Consider the following 21,827-nt stretch of genomic DNA (forward strand, 5'->3'; position numbering starts at 1 on the left):
AACTGTGCTGGTTTTTTTCCTTGTATGTTTTTGTATGTTTTGGGAGGTGAAGGCAAGTGAGAAAGCACCAGAATGCCATGGGTAACTCATGAAGGTGTTTTCAGGCATACCAGACAGAGTAACAATCTTAGGTTTAATAAAAGTCTGTCTTCTCAAATTGTTTCACCTCCTCATGTGTTTAAGAGCTTTGATAGTTTGGATGAGGTTCAACTAAATTTCTTAAAATTTGTATTTTTATTTGACCTCAACTCACATAGGTCTCACAGGTCTTGATGACAAAACAAATATTTTTGGTAGGGCCTTTCTCCCTTTTATCTTTACTAGTTTCCAGAGCCTGTCAAAATAGTGATCTCTGTGAGAAATCCTCTCTATAACCTGACTTTACAACAAAACTTGGAGTTAAATGATGCTGCCTGAGCCTTAAGGTCCTGCTGCTCAACTAATTCTGAAATGGCAGAAAATAGGTTTACTGTGAAAAAGTGAGATATTTAAAAGGTGTCAGCTCTCTTGGAACACTTGCAACCACTACAAAATTGTAGCTTGTGACTACAAAAAACCAGAAATCTTCAAGAACAGAATGGAGTTATAGTCAATTAAGTGATAAATGCATTATCAAGATGTTCTTTAACACAAGTACTTTTCTTCTGCATTTGCAGCACTACTGCCCTGGAGACTGTTCAGAACGGTGTTTTTGCTGGTTTTTTTTTTATTGTTGTTGTTGTTGATGGCTATGAGTCACACAAGATCAATAGCCCACCTAAACATGTTCACTTGTTACTCCATGTGATGGACTTGTGCAAGGGATTAGTTCAATTTCTCCTTCCTGAGATTTTTTTGTGTGTCTATCACATTCCTTAATTATGGCAGTGAAGATTTACCAATTTATAGTAACTTTATGATATTATGGTAAACTTATGAGCCATGCAATATTAAATGCAGATGACCCTGCATTGTTCCTGGACTCTGGACATGACATAGGCGTAAAAAGGATAAATTTAAAGGTGAGGTTGTCTACATCACCCCTGGATCACGTAGACTTGGAGAAACCCTTTAGAGTCTCCACTACAGTTTATTTTTAGGAATTTTATGAATCTAGAATATAAATGCATTGGAAAGCACCTTTGGTTTATGACTGTTGAAAGAACAGTACTGCAAAGGTGGTTTTGGGATATGCTTGAATGGGATCCTGCTCCAAATGCAGTGAGCAAGGAGTAAATGTCCCCTATTCTTAGATTCAGATGAGCATGACAGCCAAAAAGCCTGGATGGTGGATGGATAGTGAGAGTGATTGTAACTACAAGGAAAGATGTTTCAGGTTTTGATTTTTAATGCAGCCTGGAGAATATCACACTGGACAGCTTTTTTCTTAGTTTAAGATGACCTTTTCTTTTTCTCACTCCTGAAAAAGCTCTTTTGGATCCTTAGGCTAGGTGCATGCTAAGGGTTGTTTGTACATGGGAGTTGATACCTCTCTCTGAAGTTGAGTGACAGTAGGTATTGTTGCCAAAATTTACACATACAATTTATTCCCCTGAACCTGGTTTCTACCTAAATTGTAACATATTGACATTGAGTGTCCTGCTGACTTTCAATGATATTTGAATCCAGGCCAGGACTTGGAGGTTGTATGTCTTGTTCAAGTCCCTTCTCAGTTTCTGTCTCCTGGTGTCTTTGAACAATTAAAAATGTTTTGTATGGTACTTTTCCTTTCTGATAATATATTTGGAAGACTTGGGAGAAGAGGAAAAAAGCCTTCTTATCAGTCTGTTGTGCTACTGAAGAAAGAGAATGTGATAATTATTTTTTTAATTTAGAGGAAACTTGAAGCAAGGGAGAGGGTCCTGTGAAAAGACTTTTGGAGGTTTTAGTTAAATGCCTTGAAAATAACAATGGTTCCTACAGCTGCAAATAAGTTTCCCTAATTATAATGTTCATCTTCTCACATAATTTTAGCCAAGTCTACAAAAGAACAGAAAAAGTTGCATCCATCTCTGACAAATCAAGGCTCTTAAGTCCACAGCTCTAAGTGACTTCTGTGTGCAGGAAGAGCAAGGAATTCTTGAGAATCTCAATAAAAGTTACATTTTCCCTTTGGTGGGTGGGGGTTGGACAGGAAAGGGAATGTGTGACCATTCATCTCAGATCCAGGCTCGTTAGTACCCGGGAACTTTCTACTCTAAATGACAAAGAGTTTCACTGTCACCAAAGAAAAATTGCTGCTGACCTTAGACCTCTTTTTGGAAAGTAAAATAATGGAGCACAGGAGCAGAGTTTGATATTTGACCGAATTCTACACAATTATCATGCATGTGTATATAATAAAATTAATTCTGTGTCTCTGCATTGTAGCCTCCGGCAAGCAGCGTACAATCAGTTTTGTATGTATAATAGATCACAGAGTTGTTCATGAATAATACAAATGCATTGAGCAGATACTAGTGAGTGAGGATGTTTGTCTTTGCATGGAATCGAAGTGAACATGTAATATTGTGATAATATATATTTGATGAATACAGGTCTGACTTGCCTTTGCCATAGCCTGCTAATTCCCCGACAAGGGTTGCCACAATAATTGAGTTTCCAATAACATTATGATTATTTCCACATGATAATTTAATTGTAGGTATTTTTTAATATTGTAATAATGTAGATTTGTGATTATTATGCATTTGCATGCAGATTTTCATGGTGTCTTGGAGCACATCCCTACATTTATAACTTAATTTCCTATATTATTGCATATATATATTTTGGGATGAACTCATTAATGCAAACTAAAAAAAAGTAGGTCTTTTCGGTCATTTTGCCTTTATTATAAATGGCTGAAAGCTTTGCTCATTTTTTAGACCAGCCTAAACAAGTGAATAAACAAAAGACAACTGTAATTCATGGATGGATTAATTTAAAATAATAATGTAATTACAAATCATGGCAGATTTGTCTGAGGTAATTGAGATGTAGACTGGTACAAATTCTGCTTTATGGAAAAAAACCCTTGTTTAAATGAATCACCAAGTTTAGTAGAGGCTGTTTTCCATTCTTCTAAATCCCCTATATTACATGATGGCAAAGTAACACTGTCTCAAAATTCATGGGTGCCTGCACAAATGGGTATAACAACATGGAAGCTGGAACATCTGTATCTAGCTAGATATAATTTTGGCAAGCAAAGTAAGAACAGAATTGTGTATACAATCATGCCACTGGCAGGGGTTTTAATCATTTGATTTGTCCACTCTGGAAGGAGGCTGGTTGCTTGCCTGATAACAACCTTCAAACTGCATTAGAAAATCTTCCCTGAAACTTGGTGGGATGAAGGGGGGTAGAAATAAACTCTATTCCCATTAATTGGAGCAGACATTCGTATGATCCTGTGACCATTCTTCTTCAAATAGGAGAGGTCAGTTCCAAGTGTATCAAAAATTCAAAGAGGAAATGTCTTTAGCTACATACTTCTGCTTTGGAGAGAAACTTCCCAGAGACAGTTACTCAGGTTTTGGCTGTTGTTCATTTTTCTGGTACATGTAGTTGGTGGAACATTCACTTTTTATCTGCAAAATCTCAGCTCTGCAAATCGAACTGGGGTCACAACAGAGTTCTGGTCTATCTGTAGCTGACAAGGTGGTTTTCCATTACTTGCATGACAGGAACATGCAAAGGAACTAGGCAAAGAGGCCTGGTCCAAATCTTTAGATGTGGAAGTTTAAAACTAGAGGCTGGAATATACAACTTTCTGCTATCCTTTCATATTGCTATTCAGTGCATATTGCTGCTGTTGCTTCCAGTGTAGTTTAGTGCCTGCTTTCTCCTTTCAAATGTATTCCTCTAAATTAACAACAGACAAGACACAATGAGATTAAGTCCCTTCTCTTTCATCTTCCCTTGCTCTGCAGACCTAAGATTTAAGCAGGATGTGGAAGCCTAATTTAGGCAGTCCTGATTCTGCAGTATAAAGTGGTCTCTCTAGGTTTTGCAGTAAAATGACTAGTTGTATAGATCAATTAAATTCTGTCCCAAAATCCATTTGATCCAAGTCTGTCGTAAACTCCATATCTCACTAAGAAACACCTTGACAACTGGCTCCACTAGAAGCTGTAAAATTATCAAAACACAAAGGTGGTCCCGTTGGCTGAAGGTCACAAATCTCTACCCATGCCTTGCTGAGGGCAAGTGACAGTTCAACAAAGGGGACCTGGAAGGTCAGACTAACAGTCATTTTGTTTTATAAGAGGCCACCAGCATAAAATTAAGGATATATTTTACTTTGTGGCATTAGATCTTAAATTATCTCAGGTGCTTTTTCACAGACAAAGTACTATAGAATATAAACTTATCATTTGCTCTCTAAATCCTGAATGCAATTCATAATTCCTGTTTGTTATGTAGAAACCTGAGGTTGTTTCAAGTACCAGATTATTTATACTTGGATGATTATCTTCATTACTATATTTTCCTGATGTTGCTTATAGAGATATGATAGATGGGTGTACATAAAATTAGAAACTAGCCTGCTGAAAGGCACTGATTCGTGTCATATTCATGAGTAATTTTCTCTGATGAAAGAACTTGAGACTAAAATCTCATGATGCAGAAGGTGTAGTTGCCGTGGCCTCTCAATCATTCCAGCATCACGTAGGTTAGGACTTGGAAGCGCTTAGTTCATTTTCTGCCTTTAACTGATGGGTTTTGAACTTGAAACATTTATTTGCTCAGAAACTTTCAGGATTGCTCTAATGCTTAACACTGGAGGGAGTGGTGTGGAGTCCCTCAGCCTTTCCTATTTGTGCTGCTTCTCATTATATAAAAAAGCCAAATGATCGTTAAGGCCCCTTCCAACCCAAACCATTCTACGTTTCTATGTCTTTTGCCTTGCTCACAATATGTGGACAAGGATATATTTAATTTCAGGTCACTTGGAAGGAATGCCTCTTTTGACACAAGATCATTTGTTGTTGCTGCCTTTTTTCCTTCGACTGAAGAGAGGAAAACCCACTTTCTGTTTTTTTTTGCAATTGTCTTTTCCGTTTGTAGGTGTCTGTGAAGCAGCAGGACCATGTAATTTCTGCATGAGGTACGGGATATCTTCTCTTATACACAGACCAACATTTCTCAGTTTATTCTTAAGGAAAGTATTCTTCAAAAATAATTTAACTAAGGAGCTATTTATGTATTGCCCATGTTCTTTAGTGCTTGAAAAATGCATGATTCATGGTCACTAGTGGTTCTGCTCATAGTGGGGAAGGTTTATTGGCCATAATCCTGGAAGTCTGGGAGTCAAATGGTCACTGATTGTATTGGAAAAGGATGCTTCAGTGACAGCAGCCTGCCCCTGGGCAGAGAGAGGTGTCCCTTGTCCCTGAGCAATAACCTGCATGGATGATTGAGACTTGTTGATAGACCTCCATGAAAGTCTTACCTACTAGTCAGGGCTTAGCAGTGTCTGACTTAGTGAAGGATCCCTCAGTACAGGATGCTTGAACTTGATTTGTTACTCTCATCAAGGAGGGTATAAAGGTAGGCAAAAACTGAACATGCCCTGAGGCCCAGGCAGATGCAGTTTTACCACAACCTCTGTCTCATGGGAGGGAAAAAAAGAAAAGGCTGCTAGAATTTACAAAATACAGTTATTGACTAATTTCTTCATCAGCAGGAGCTGTAAGAAATCAGTGAGGTCTCTCCTGAGAGATCAGTGGTGTCACCTCACATGTCCTCAGGGTGCCAAATGGTATAAAACACTCACTTTGAAAGTACTGCACCGTGATAAGCTTCAACTCCCAAGGGATGCATTGTGTGTACATTTTGTTATATGTAATGACACACTGAAAGGGCAGTGAGCTGTTAAGGGAACACTGCATGTCTAAAAAGAACTTATTTTTCTTTCAACCAATAAAAGAAAGAAAGACTCTTTCAGAAAAGCAGTTAAAACAGTTTCATTTAAATGTAAGAAGTGATAAAATACAAGAGAGAATTCACCTGTCAGATGAAGAAATTCAAAATGTGAGGTCTTCTATGTAACATACACATTTCAGATTGGCCCCATTTTCCTGGTGAAGCAAGAAAACTCTGCAAAAAGCTTTTAAAACTGTTGATATATAGATATATAGAAAGATATAGATATAGAGGATACGGATATATATATATATATATATATATATATATATATATATATATATATATACACACACACACACACAGACACCATATTTTAAGCCTGATACAACCAGCACAATGGCAACAATTATTTAAAACAGTAGATTTGAAGAATAAAATTAAAAAAAAAAACAACATAATTTCATTTTAGGCAATGTAGGAGAGGCTGTGATATTCAGCAAGACCAAAGTTGGATGTGACGCTCTGAGAGTTTTTCAGCAAAGATGATTTTGTGGAAAAACAGTACAGCGCATACAAAAAATGCCCCTAGAGATGACTACAATGCTAACAACAATATTTTGAAATTAAGCTAAAAAAGACTCATGTTTCCTTCAGCATAATTCCACATGGACACATCAAAAAATTCTGTATGGTCTCAGTGTGCTGGGGTTCATTTTCCAGTAGAAATACTTTTACTGAAAAAAACCCATATGGAAATGTATTTCTAATAAAAGAGTAGTTGCCTTCCTTAAACTTGACACAGAATTAAATCTGATTATATGAAATCCCAGTCAGCAAGGTGACAACAATTGGACAAATGCATTTCTCAGTATTGTCCATCAATCACTGTCAGTTAATTATCATTAAGATTGTATAAAACAAGGCCCCTGTGGGAGTTGGGTAGGCTGTGAGCTTCATTCTTTCATTAAAAACAAGAGAAACAATATAAGCATTGCTTTAAATTTTGGCTTTGTTTGTTTTGGTTTGCTTTTTATTCATTTAGGTCTTTCTGGATTGAAAGACATTATGTCAAAAGATGAATCTTGAATAACTCTGCTTAGAGTTATTACATAGATTGCAGAGACAAGGCAATAGAACAAGGGATTCAAAATAAAGTTGTGGGGGTCTTTTTGTTAGGAAAAGTTTAAAGAATTTTAATTTTCTTCTTTATTTCTTTTTTTTTCCTTCCAAAACTCAATAAGACTTTCTATTTTAAGGTGCAAAACTTGTGGGATTTTTTAAAAGAAATGCTTTGGTTTTAATTAGGTGTGCTGGTTTTAAGTTTCTAGGGTTTATACATCTAGTTTGGAAACTTTTTTCAATAAAAGTGTCTAAATGCTAAAGTCACATGACTCCAAAAGGTGATTCTCCAAGAGAACATGAAACTCACTATAAGTTGAGAATACAGAAATTTTTGGTGTTCATGAGTTAATCTGTGGGACTCTTATGGCAGAAATAGGAAAGCAGCAGTCGGCAGGACCATGTACTGTTATTTCCAGGGTGCATCTCTGCACTGCTGAGTCAAGGTTTATCAGTAGTGCTCACCAGCATCACAAAGAGGGGCTGGTACCTGAGCTCTGTGCACCTTCTGCCCTTGTTATAAAATTGGTCCTGTCAGCTCGTGCTTGCTTAGCCTGAGGATCACAAGGCTCTCCTGGCCAAGTCTTTTTGCAAAAGGTGGTTATAGAGATTAAACTAAGTTAAACTAATTAATTATAGCATTTATGCAAGATAAGTTATAATTTATTTATTAATATTTTATATATTTTTATAATTGTATATATTTTTATATAACTAAACTAACATGCATTTTTGCATCTTTGAACAATTATTTATTATTGGAAAACTATCTTTGTTTGTTGGGATTTGGACTTGTTTTGTTAAGTGTGGCTTCCTCGTTAACATTTCTTATGAACATTGCCTTATGAACAAGAACAATTTAGTTTGAAGCCTTCAGGGCCAAAGACCTCTCTGTTCTGCAAAGTAATAATTAAAAAAAGCCCAAAACCTTGCACTTGGAATAAACCACATTTTGGGCAATTACTCAAATAAACTTCAGAGCTGGAGTCATGAAAATACAAGCATTCCCACCCAGATGTCAGAGAAGCAAAAGGCCAGTAAATGACACAACATCAAAGCAAAATGAAGTCTTTAACACTGCTGAGCAATGGTTTCTAATGAGGACAAATGACTGACTTAAACTAGAGCAGAGCTGCCCCTTTTAGGGCTCTTCAGGCTGAATGCCTGAAGGACATCAGGACAATGCCTCTGCTCCTTGTCGACCTCCTCCTCCTGGGAAAGCCTCTTTGTCCATACCCACCCTGCAGGCTGCACTTAGGAGGGTGTGATGGGCAGCCAGATGGCCACAAGATAGAGACCTGTGTTCACATCAGATCAGGTAACTCATACTGTCCATGCATCCTGTTTCATTTTATTGGGTATATCCTGATGTGTCAGGAAAGATTATGCTGTGAATAAAACCTTATCAAGTCAGCTCATTTTTACTGTCATATCTTTGCTCCATCCTGTGTTGAGTTTGAGTTTCTTCATTCCTGTTTAGCTATTGGAGAAGGAAGATGCTCCAGCACCAAATTGCTTTTGCAAGGTTGGGCCAATGTTAGCATGTCTGTTAACTGATAGAAAGGGGAATTAGGCCATAGCAGAAAGGGACAGTGCATCTTGAAAGAAAACTAGGATGGAAACCCTAACCTCTTCTAATTTACATATGGTGACATTTTGCAGAAATATTGAAACATTAGCAATGGCATAATGAAACTCTGCCTATCAGCCGTGGAAGGAATAATGTTACTGTAAAGGTAACCTGTCCACAGTTTGTTATCAAGAAAATATTCATGGCAAGAAATATACATTTACCAATGAGTGTTAAGAATAGTAGTTTTTCCATATATTTTTTCCTTGTGGGCTATCCATCTTCCCCTCCAGATTTACTGCATGATCACTCCCTTTACATGCTAATTATGTGCAGCTCTGGTGAATTTGTTAGTAGTGACACTTTGGGCACCCAGTGGGACTGCAACTCATTATGTGGCAATGTCCAGATATATCAGATATTATTAGCTGTCATTAATCTGCTGTGGAAACATTGAGTGCACAGCCAGGAGAGAGACCAGGAAATAGAGTAAAAATGAAGTCTGCAGCCACCCTGGCCCCCAGAAGGTCAGAGGGCAAATCAGCAGGGGAGAAGAATACACCTTAAAATGGCCAGTGCTTAGCAGCAGATTTTTAACCCATTGTAAACCAGCATCTCTAAGAAGAGAAAAGACATAAAGAAACTATATGGTTTGTAGTGTCCATGTGGCTATGCTTTACTGGTAGAAACAGGAATAGAGCATCTCAGGCTATCTTTTTTATAAGCTGAATCACAGCAATAAAAGTGTGTGAATAAGAAGAAGAGTGAGCAACATGCAGTATCCCTCTCAATGTGGATAGCCCTCAGGCATTAAGCTTTGAAATTAAGCATGTCTAACTTGGAATAGGATTAGGCTCCCCCTCCATTAGAAGGTCATATGTTACAGAACTGGACCTGACAGTAGAGAAAATCCAGTCCTGGATTTTGCCTGCATAAGTGCAGGAGTTGCCTCTAGACTGCAAATGGAATGCTGATCATCCTCTACTATGCAGGTGAAAAACACAAATCACAATAAGTTTCATTTTTGGCACCACTTCTGAAAAACAGTCATTTGTAAGAGTTATGCTTATCTTTGCTTGTGCAGCACTTTTTTTCATCTGCCTGGAGTGCAGAAATAAAAGCAAAAGAAAGAGTCTTCTCAGAAAGCTCCATAGTCTTTGTGATGTCCAAGATGACTTGCAGGGCTTGCACCCCCCATCAGCTAAAAAGGTTGGATGAAACCAGTCAGGCTTTAAGACAAGCAGAGTCTTCTCTGATCTGAAATTAAACAGAAAACACCAAAGTAGAGGTTAGGAATCTCTGAGTTAAAGGTGATATATTACCTAGACAATTTTCAGAGTAGGGAAAGGGTAATAGGTTGATGAGTCTGTGTGTGTCAGGAACTTACATATGCCTTTTGCTACTGTCAAAGAGCATCCTGAAAACTCAGTGACCTTAAGATAAAAGTAAATAATAAGATAAGGGATTTTGAGATAGAAAAAACCTACATTTTATCAAAGAAAGTAAAAGTAATCTTTAGTTTTTGAGGTTGCATGGACCTGTGCTCCCTTATCTAGAAGCTACAGTGCTTTAGTTTTATACAAAAACTAAAGGAAAGAAATCACCCTTCAACAAATAACAGCTTATATTTCTTCAGGAAAGCTGGAATGAAGTTCTTCATCCAGTTGCTTGGAAATTTCCCAGTGAGCCCCCCATCTGAGTTTCCTGAAGGATTTTGTGAAGTACTAGTTTTATTCCCATTAAAGAGGTTTAATCTAATACTTCACAATTTTTCACATATTATGACCTTTGTGTGATCTAATCCTATCCTAATGAGGGCAATAACAGGAGGGGGAAAAGAGACCTGATGTTTTATTTATGGACCTGTCTTCAATTACACAGACTCTGATAAACCCATGCAAAAAGAACCATCATGGTTAAGCTTTAGGTTGTCCTGAATTCTGCACAGTTCTATGAAATAGAAAGTAACGTCAGTATCTGGTGAAATGGCTCCAATTAATGCTTCCTAAACTAACAGCCCTTCATGAACTCAGGTTCTAGGAAAAGATTTAAAAGTCATTTTGGTGTAATTGTAGGGTTTGTAGAAACACCATGAAGTGTTAGGAAGCGCAGTGTTAGCAATGGGGCAGGTGGCAAGTACCCAGGGAAATAAAGAAGCAGCACTTTTATCATTGGTCTTGAACCTTTGCTGTTCTGGTGTTCAGGGGGATTGGTTTATTTTTATGTGAGAACAATGCAATATCATGGAAGAGTTACAGTCCAATGGCACTAATGTGGACAAAAAAAAGCATGGAAGCTGTTCTGAGTGCCATATGAATACATTCAGTAAGTTGGTCATGGATTCTTTTATAGTCTTTCTATAGTGTTTATGAAAGTCTACAAACACAGCATGCCTTACCCTTTTTCCAGGGGAGGGGAATAAAAATTTATTCCAGTTCTTTTCCCTTTGAGTCCTTTGAATAACTGAACATGAGGTGAATACTGTTTTAGTGGTAGGTTAATGAGTTACAGGTCAGGTTTACAGTGGAAAAATTGCAGTCAGCCTCCATGGTTCTGTGTTTGCAAATTTACACTGGTGAAGTTGTTATGGGAGACTCACCTTTCTCCCTGCCATGCCCTCAGTGGAGGAATATGGTTGTTATTTACCCATCAAGATTATGCTGTCTTTTCAGTGCCTGTGTTGCTCCTTAAGATCCTCCAGGCACTTATTTTCACATTTAACATGATACGCATGAGTGACCCTCTCTCAACTGGTGGAACTAGTCAGGTGTAAAACTCTGATGTATGTACTCTTTAGGGCTGGAACCTGAGCAAATTCCACACAACACAAAACTGTGTTATGTTTTACAGAACTCCACCATGTCATATTCCATTGTTCGTAACAAGATGAAGAGTTAGGTCTTATCTAGAGAAACCTGTATCAGCAATGCCAACAAAGATATCTCCACAGTTATCTTTTATATTTATTGCATTGAAAATGGTGCATTAAATATTAAGTTAGTCTTTAAAAGATGATCAATATATATATACTCTTCAATATATATACGCAAAATTGTTTTCAAAGTAAGTCCTAGAGAGAAGTTTAAAATCACTGTGAGTTATAACATTAGGACAGAAGGCCATCACTTTGAGTTTGGAGTATGAAAAGTGCTGGAACACTCTTTTTCCTTGTGACTCAGAAAATTAGAATAGTGTAAAAATTAGAATAGTGTAAAAACCCCTGGCAGCAATTTTATCTTCCTGGAAAAGCACTAATACCTTTAGGAATATCCCACTGCATTTGAATTTTTTTTTTATCTGCTTTGTAAAAGTTAATCATAGTTATGGATTTATAGTGTATAAAGTGGGCAAAATTAGTTGCAATTAAGACTACATTCGTCTATCTGAAAGTTAAAAGCGATGTCAGCTCTGAACTGATACATCTGCCCAGGAGTTGCTTTGGCATGTGAGCTGTTAGATCAGTGGCAAATACCCTCAGAGGCAGTGGGAGGGCTGTGCTTCCTGAATTTTGGGATCATGACATCAGCATCTGATTCTGCAATTCCTCTGCAAACGCCTGCAAGTGGTAGGGCTCTGTCACAGCTCTGCTCTTCTTTCCTCATGCAGCACTTTATAGCATGAAACAGGGCCCGCACAGTAAGTGGTAAGTGTCATAAATTACCCCCCTCATGTAAAGGGAAATCACTGCTTAGAGGGATTCACTGGTTTTGTGATGTTTGCCAGGTAAAGATGTATGGAGAGATGAGTTAAAGTTTAGATTCACTGCAGTTTTCCAGATGATCCTGGTCATTTATGCATTATCATCATCACTCATGTAGGTGACTTAGGCTCTTGCAGAATAGGGTACTAGTTAGCATGAGCGAAGAGGGGAGAATCTGACCTGAAATTACTGACCTGTGAGTTGTCATTAATGTTTTATTTAAAAGGATTCTGGTACAGCTGAGACAGGAACAAGAAAATGCAACCAGAGCAGTAACACCACCAAAGCTCAGGGCAATGCTTCAAGGCCATCTCTTCAAAAATCTAAAGATTTTTACTGTATTTTCAAAATCACAGATTTTTTTTATAATTGCTAGTGGGTTTATTTCATTAGCACTAAAATAATGGAAATCAGAGCCTGTTTTCTCTTTTTCTATATAGGAAAAAAAGGTAGGAGTATTTTGAACCGCAGAAAAAATACAATTTAAATGGATAGACTAAAGAGAGACTGTTCAAAGTGTCTGGAGTGACAAACATTTTGGAATTCATGTTTTGCTGCCAATTATTGCAGAAATTGTGTTGCACATGTTCATGCATGTGTCTGTCTGTTTACATGTGCAGAAAATACATATCATTGGATCAGGAGTGAATAACAATTTCACAAGCCTCCACTAGGCAGTTGTAACTGTTCCTTTCAGATACAAACAAATTATTTCACAATAAGGGACAGATAAACAAACCATTAAGTTCACTTAAATTTCTTTTACTGAGGAGTTATATTATGCAGTACCAAAACGTAATAATTTCCTAGAATTATTGTAATATGTTTCTAAATGGATCAGGTGTTTACTGAGGTTTAGTTTCCTTAAAAGTATTGTGGCTTTGAATTTAGCTTTTGAACCTTGTTTGCAGTGTTGTAGAATCAACTGCCTCTGGGGAAAAGAGAAATAAATAAACAAACAACCCCCCCCAAGCAATAAATACCAAAGAAACCCAAACAGAAGCTCCAAACCAACCAACCAACCAACCAACCAACAAAACACGGCTGAATTTTTTTCAGTAGAAAAGAGATTTAAAGGTCTGCATGGAAGTTTTCTATTCCCCTTAACAAGGCCAAGGTTCTGCCCTGGTGGCCTAGACCTGGATCAATCTAGCATAAAGCTGCATTAGGTGGATGCCTCTTCTGAAGGTGTTAAAGATCCCAGGGATCTCCCTGACTTTCTTCCTTCTCTGTGCACCCAAGTCTACCCTTGTTTTGACAGTGTCCTCTTTTGAACAGCTTTACATGATTGCTTCCATCCACAGGTTACTTTATTCAAGTGGATTTGCCACAGAGCACTTGCCCATTAGCAATCTCTTCTGCAGCCTACTTTAAAATCTGCTTGTGGTTATGGCCAGATAAAAGCATGTGAGGTCAGTTTGGTAGAGCAGAGACAAATACTTTAACATAAGGTTTTCTATTCTGTGCAAGCAGCTAATAAAAGTGCCCGCAGGTGTTGAGAATTATCCTTCTCTTGGAGATTTCTTTACAATCTGAACCTAATCTTGGCGAAAGCTTTGGCAAGGATATCTGGCACATTAATTAAATGACTTTCCCTCCTCCACAGGTCTTATGCTGTAACTTTGATTAACCACCTCTGAGCCCAGGAAACAAACTGCTGGATAAGCATTATCAGTTTTGCAGGTGTATGGATGGTAGAGATAACATGGGATTCCTCCACTATCTGGATAGATGCTCCTTACTTTTTCAACACTACACATTTTCCCTCAGCTACCGCTACAGGGATCCTGCAGGTATATTATGAGATTTTAGTATGGAGACCTTTTTATTTAACTTATATCTCTACATGGCCTCTACTGAGAAGTTTCAGATTCTTAAGGGAAAATGCCTAACTCCTCCAAAGCTCCCTTTCTATTTAAATGGCTTTTCCTTGCTGCAGCATCACAGCTGTGACACATCAAAGCTAGTAGCTGGTGTGGCAGGACATGCATTCCCAAACCAGCCTCAGTGACGAAAGGTGATTTGCAGTGACAGGTTTCATGTCTTATGGTGTCATTTTCATGAATGACTTGGTTAATTAAATTTAATGTGGAACAAGAGCTTGCTTACATTCTGCCAGGCTTAAGATGTTCTTACTCACACCTTACTTAAGGAACAATTCCTACTGTTGAATAAGGGCTCCAGGATTTAGCCCTCTGTTAGCAGTCTTCCATAAACCCTTTGTTTTCCTAACATGTTAAAAACCAAGGCTTAATGGGTTCATGATGACATCAGTTATCAAGATTTGTGTGGTGTTGGCAGATGTTGAATTTTCAGTGGAAAACCATTAAACAGGTTTGAGTCAGGGCAAGTTTCATAACATGCACGTATTATACCGGTGGTTACATGTGTTGACTTCAGCTTTATTTATTACAAAGGAAAACAGGCCTGTACTTATACAACAACAGCAATGAGAAATTAATCTTCCAAATAGGAAAATCAGTCTTGTCTTGTTAAAGGTACTCAGAGTTACTTATTGAGCATGCTGAGTTTGCAAAAACTATGTCTGCAACTTTCAGGTTTAATAAATCTGAAATTATTTTAAAAATATTTTGGAGGGACCTGAGGGGATTTTTGACATTTAATATAAAGAAGGCACTATTTCAGACAGTGTTGAATGTTTCATTCTTTGAAAACCTTTCTTTCCAAAATGTCTCAAGTTAAGTGCATGTTTATTTTCGTATCTGATTAGATTTGTTACTTTTGAATGGTCATTGCCTGTCAGCTCAGAATACATTAATTCTATACTAGCTCTAATATTCTTCAACTTTAAAAAGTTTCTTTTTGTCATATGACTACTAAATTTACCCAATGGTATTGTCTAGACCAGTGATGGCGTCCAGGCCTACATGTGGTGTGATATGTGCATAAGAAACATATGTCAAACATTGAAACCAAATACATGAGGAGAAATGATTTTTCAAATAGAAACAAGATCCAATGTAGAAAAAAAAATAAAGCCTACAACAAGCCAAAGTGATACAACAACAAAAGTCAAAAGAGAGCACCCCATTTTGTGTACAGGGTAACTTGAGAGGAGATGGTTTTAGTTGCTGTAATGTTTGGTCATACATTAATCAGGACTTTAGTTTGGAGACCTCCTGATGCAGTGCACCAAAAAAAAAAAAGTGTTGTGGCTCCCTTTCTATTAAACTGTAAATGTGTTGGAGACTCCATATTTTCTTGGAAATTAGACTTCATTGGGTTAGGAATTACTTCAGATTCTGCATATGGATCAAGAAGCATCTAATTAGTCCTTTTTGCTTTACCTTTAAAGTTGTTCTCATAATACTCCTTTTTCACACCTGAAGTTTGTCCTGAGTCTGATTGTCAGTGCTGCTGCTAAGGCATAAAGTTTTCTGAATGCCAAAATTCATACTGACAGTAACTAGAAGGTTTCAAGAGCTGCATATTTTTTTTCCCCCTGTCTTACAGGACACTACATAGAGAATCATTAGGACATCAAGGGGGGATATTGCATCTTCTGTGTGTTTAAAAGTAAATAATTAAAAAAGAAAGGGAAAACCTAACAGTCCTTCTTATGAAGAAGGGCTTAGTTTTCTATTGTGGGTTTTGCTTTTTTTTTTTTAAAGATGCTTTGAGGAAACTTTGTTTTTGGTTATGTTGATATATAAGAACTGAAACACTTTCCAATATGTCTTTTATTCAAGAAAATCTTAAAAATAATTTCATATTGAAGTATTGCTTTGATATTGTTGGTGTTCAAACAGATTTTTAATTTTTTTCACCTTTTCAGTTTAGTTCCTTCCCATCTGTCTTATTTAATATTATAACTGCACGAAATAAGATCAATGTGTTTTGAACAAATAAGGAAATCTTCCTTCAGGGGCAATTTCACCTTTTTAGATTTTGTTGCAGTTTGGAACAGGGCTATTTTTTTCTGTCTTGCAGTCCTATATAAAATTAAACTGAAGGCTCTTTTTCATGAGGCAAACAAAAATAGTCCTTTACTGGGTGCGTGCACATCAGCACATCTTTTCCAGTTTCTACATGAGACCAATCACCTGATAAAGGGGTTAAGGAGATGATAAGCTTTGAATTAGGAACTTGGTTTTCACCATCTAAAGAACAAATGATCGCCCACAGATGTGAGCGTGCAAAAGAAAAATATTCCTTCCCAAACTTTTCAAGTGAAAAACAAATGATGAAATGTTGGATAATTATGATTTCATGAGTTACATGATCTCCTATTTATTACAAAAGGGTAAATGGAAAGCCTCTGATTATTTACACTGCTGACCTGCCTCAGGTTTATACCATTTATTATAGTCAGTAATGTTTTTAGCAGCATTTTTCTTAACAATAACATTTATAATATTTTAATGTGTGTGTATGGAGAGAAATAGTACATGAAAGAATTTCAGTGCAAATAAACATAAAAGGTTTTGCATTTGGAACCCCTCTGTATTATTTTAGGAGCCCAGTCCTCAAAACAGTTATGGTTAACTTTATTCACACAATTCCAATGGGACAACTCATATGTATAAAGCTAAATCTTTTGTTAAGCTTTTTCTTGTACCCTCTCCCATCTCACCCTTCACTTGTGACATGCATGTGGATGGGATGGAGATTCCTTAACACACTGAACTGTCTCTTCACTCTCTGGAGCACGTAATTTTCATTAAATAAATATATAGGGGTTTGTGTATGGATGAATGTACAGATAGATACACAAGGATTAATTAATTTATTTCATGGGCACCAAGTAATTATTTCTATAGCTCCAAGGGCAATTTGCTGCCATGCTAAGCAGAAGGCATTTTTTTTCCCAAGCAAAACAAACACAGCATCATTTTCAGCTATGTGCTGAAATGTGTGATCAGTGTTAAAATTTGTTAAGCATGGCATCATTATTCTAAAACCAGCCACAGAGATATAAAATGCACTGTGAGATTGCAAACTGAGCACAGTTTGGTAGTAGGACACCCGGGTAGAGGGGTTTTGTATTAGAATATACATCGCATTTATAATGCCTTCTTCTCTATAATGTAATTAGGGGTTTTTTATGAACTGGTAAAATATAGTAAATAAAGGACTCAGGGGATTTCCATATAGCCACATTTATTCCCACACGTCTTTCCAAATCATAAATGGTTGTCTTCCTCAGAAATGGATTAGGACAAATTGCATTAGGACACGATTGTGAATCTGATTAAGGTGGAACCATGATCAGGTTTTTTCTTTTGGGCAACCATGTTTTCTTATAACAACCAGAAGACAAAAAAGCCTTTGGCAAGATGTTTCAAAGGCCTTTCTCATATGCACATAAAAGCAGTTTTCATGCTAATTCAAAAATTGGTCCACACCTATAATTTCTTTATATAGCCAAGACAAAGCTTTGGGCAAAATTTTTCAGTAGTATATATTTCAGATACAGACTTGTGGTTTCAGCAAAAGCTCGTAAAAAGGAATTTCCACGCATAATTTCCTTAAGGAGAAGATTCTGAAGGCAAACTGCAAGAGAGGCAGATCAGGCATTGATTCCAAATTGGTTAAAGGAGAGGAATGCTGAGAACAAAACAATCCCCCTGTGGAAAAGTGATGCAATATACAGAATAAACACCTTTTCAAATGAGCACACTCTTAGAGAAGCCCCAGCCCCTCCTCCCTCCATGTTAGCAACACACCCAAACACAGCACATTACATGATGTTATTTGACACAGAAACAAACTGGCACGGATGTGTCTGTTGATGCAGAGAATGGCAAATGTTTGGAAAAATCCTAACTTGGCGACAAGGGCTTTTACTTTCTTCTCCACTTCCCCCTATGTTTGGTTTTTAAAACAGTATTCTCAACCCCATAGCTAAAAGGAACTTAATTGCAGTGTTATCTCTGTGTTGTAGTTAGAAATTTGTTGGTGATCCGTTCCTATCCAATAGGAAACAAGACTAGAAGAGCCTGGGAAACCCACCTTATGTCTCTGTGCCATATGAATGTTTTGGTCTCTCAAAATAGCACACAGGATTCAGCTGAGAAGTGGGACTCCACTCTAAATCTATTTAAGTCTATATAAAGAAAGAAATTCCCTTTCTACAAGGACTAGTGTTTGGTATATGAAAATAAAGAGAATAGTTGGGTCTAATGCATAAATTCTGGAAGCTAAAGGAGGTCCATAAACTTTGTGCTTAGAATAATAAGAATCAGTGATACTGCCCAGGCAACTCTAGCCATCTTCTTTATGGATAACCTTACTGCTTTTTACTTGGGTTTTTGTTGTTTATTTACCTTTTTTTTTCAGTTTAGGCCAAGATCCAGTGGTTTTTATTTTAATTTGTTCATGTTTGGCTTGATATTAGCATTGTTTTGACAAATATAAGTAAGAATCTGAATTCTCCAGGTGCCTCATGCAGGTAGAGGCCAAATAAGAATAGATCTGAACTGTGGTCCAAATTTCAGGTTGCACGTACCTGAATTAGTTTTTTTCCTGAGGCTGGAAAACATCCAGCTCTCTCTTATCTGTTGCTGTTGCAACTCCCTCTGGTTTCTTCCAGAAGCTGAGGGCCTGACATCAGTGTAGGTGGAAGCTGGAGATAGTGACCCACCAAGTGAATCCTCACCAAGTTTTCCAAAGGGTCAATCCTTGGGTACTCCTCCAGACTTAGCAAAGTTTGTAGTGAGTGTCTGAAAGCATTTGGAATCAGTTACATTACTTCATAGTCTGGTGTAACAATGAGCAGACAAATGCAAACCCTTTTTTCTCCACTGGCACTTTCAAATGGATTTGCTCACACCTGGGACTGTCAGCACAGCAACAGGAAGATCCTATTCAGAGGGACTGAAAGCCAGCTTGATATTAGCATTGTTTTGACAAATATAGGTAAGAATCTGAATTCTCCAGGTGCCTCATGCAGGTAGAGGCCAGGCCAAATAAGAACAGATCTGAACTGAGGTCCAAATTTCAAGTTGCATGTACCTGAACTAGATTTTTCCTGAGGCTGGAAAACATCCAGCTCTCTCTTATCTGTTGCTGTTGCAACTCCCTCTGGTTTCTTCCAGAAGCTGAGGGCCTGACATCAGTGTAGGTGGAAACTGGAGATAGTGACCCACCAAGTGAATCCTCACCAAGTTTTCCAAAGGGTCAATCCTTGGGTACTCCTCCAGACTTAGCAAAGTTTGTAGTGAGTGTCTGAAAGCATTTGGAATCAGTTACATTACTTCATAGTCTGGTGTAACAATGAGCAGACAAATGCAAACCCTTTTTTCTTCCACTGGCACTTCCAAATAGATTTGCTCACACCTGGGACTGTCAGCACAGCAAGAGGAAGATCCTATTCAGAGGGACTGAAAGCCAGCAGTGACCTGTATTTCTTGGCCAAATTGTGACTGAGTTCCTAAATACAAGTATGCATGTTCTCCCTTGGACTCTTCAAAAGAGAAGTTCAACTACATTTCACAACAGGGAAGGTGGAAAAATCCCTATGCTCATGTTCCCCAATCCTTCTGTTTTGCAATACCCTTTACAACAGAACATGCTAATAGAGTCATGGCTTATTGTAGAGTTCAGGCCTTACTAGAATTTTTAGAAAACACAAAGTCAAAAACAATTTTAGTGGATTGGGAAATTGTGCTAACCAGAAATAAAACAAGCTAAAGCAGAAGAAAGAAAAGGTCAGCCAAAACTGTCACACAACCTTTTATCTATTGGAGTTTGTCACAGGTTTGTTCATCCAGTTGACATGTATATGTGAAAAGAGAATGAGTGAGATATATATACATACACACATTTATGTATATAAAGAAGAAAATATTGAGATAAAAAATCCAAAATCTAAAATTAAATTATTGCAGGATGTAAGAGACAGGATCTCTTTAGCAAATTAGTAAGATGTATGTATAAATCTCAGTATTTTAAGAAAATTTAGTCCTCTTTTTCTCAGTAATAAATAGTCTTTTCAATGCAATTTTTTTTACTTTTTAGACACTTAAACATTTATGTGAAAAGTAGAACTGGTTGGGAAGTCAGATAAAGTTCCATTAAAAATTTTTTTATATATTTAAAAGTATTTCCAGATATGTTCAGAATCTTCTCAATCAAAAGCTGACTGAGCTATGTACTAAAATGGGGGAAAATTTTGCTTTATCTTTGTTCCTTTTATTTTTCATGACCATTTTAGTTTTATTTTAAATTGACAATGGACTGTTTCTATAGAATTGAGTTTGGTAGTTTTTTTTTTTTCTGAAATGGAATTTTATGTCTAAAATATTAAATGAGAAATTTCAGGGACATGTCATGTAAACAGTCTTCATATTTGATTTTCCCACAGATTCTCTGCTTGGAAAGTTCCTTGGAAAATTAAATAGTTCTTACAATCAGAGTAGTTATCCCAATCATTCAGTTTTCATATTTTCTCTGATTGGGTAAGGCTTTATAAACTGCCTTCACTTCTGCCTGAAGTAAGACTTAGTTGTTTCTCAAAATTATTTTCATTTCATGAATGAATTAATCTCAGCTCCAGACACAGAAATTCATTCTCTTGACACTGTGTTCACATTAATACTTGTGAGAAGTAACAAAGATGAAGCAAAATTCAATGTTTCTTAAAAGTGTCACATGTGGGTATTTTCTCTGTTCATTCACTGGTACCTTTCAGCTTGACAAGCACTGCAAATCTGTTCTTCAATTTGTCTACAAAAAGAGGCAAATTAGTCACCAGAAGGCCCTGCAATTCAAAGTATGTATGGAAAGTGATTGGAAAACCTGAACTCCTGGTTGCAATTATTCTTATGATTTACCTGCAGTCATGTCACTTTTATGGCTTTTAAAGATATGCTATATCTATTTATTCAGCAAATTGTTCCAATCAATTTCTGTGACAAATGTACTTAAATCCAATAAGGTTGGGTGCCAGATCCTTACCTAGCTTAAAGCTTTGTGGAGTTATGTCAGATGGAAAATCCGGCCAAGGAAATGGGAGAAATGGAACAGGCCAGAATAATCCTTGGGACCTTTATTCACTTTATACTATTCTGGTTATATTTCAAATGATTTCTAGTGAAGAGAAGTACTAAGAAGACTATCAGAGTAATAATAATTCATGTTGGAAGGAGCTTGAGGTCATCCAGTTCAGTTCCCACATAAAGCTCCAGTCTTTGACCCATCCAACTGGTCTTCAGCAAGACTCTCTCCACTTTGTCTTTCTCCTATTGAAGGACCAAAAAGCAGAAACAAAGAACCTTCTTTTTCAAAGTTTCCATCTCTGACGACAACAGTAACATATGGTAATTTTGGCTACTTTTGTTCCATAGTCCTGACTTTGGATCATCTAAACTTTTGCCATTGGGAAAACTTCCTAAGTTTTCTCTTAATTATTCATAATATTGGAGAGCTCTTTCTCTGTAGATCAAGTATTTGTATAAGAAAATATGATTGCCATATCACCTCTAGGTATGTCATACACACACAATCCTACCTCTTTGAGTAAAAGCGATCACAGGTGTCACTGAGGGAGACATAACACTGTTAAAAAAGGCTTTGAAAATCATCTTGGAACAACATAAGTAGGGAAGTAGTTTCTTTTTTGTTTAGGACGAGTGGTGGGTACCT

Source organism: Pithys albifrons, chromosome 4, assembly GCF_047495875.1.
Source record: "Pithys albifrons albifrons isolate INPA30051 chromosome 4, PitAlb_v1, whole genome shotgun sequence".
Taxonomy (NCBI): domain Eukaryota; kingdom Metazoa; phylum Chordata; class Aves; order Passeriformes; family Thamnophilidae; genus Pithys; species Pithys albifrons.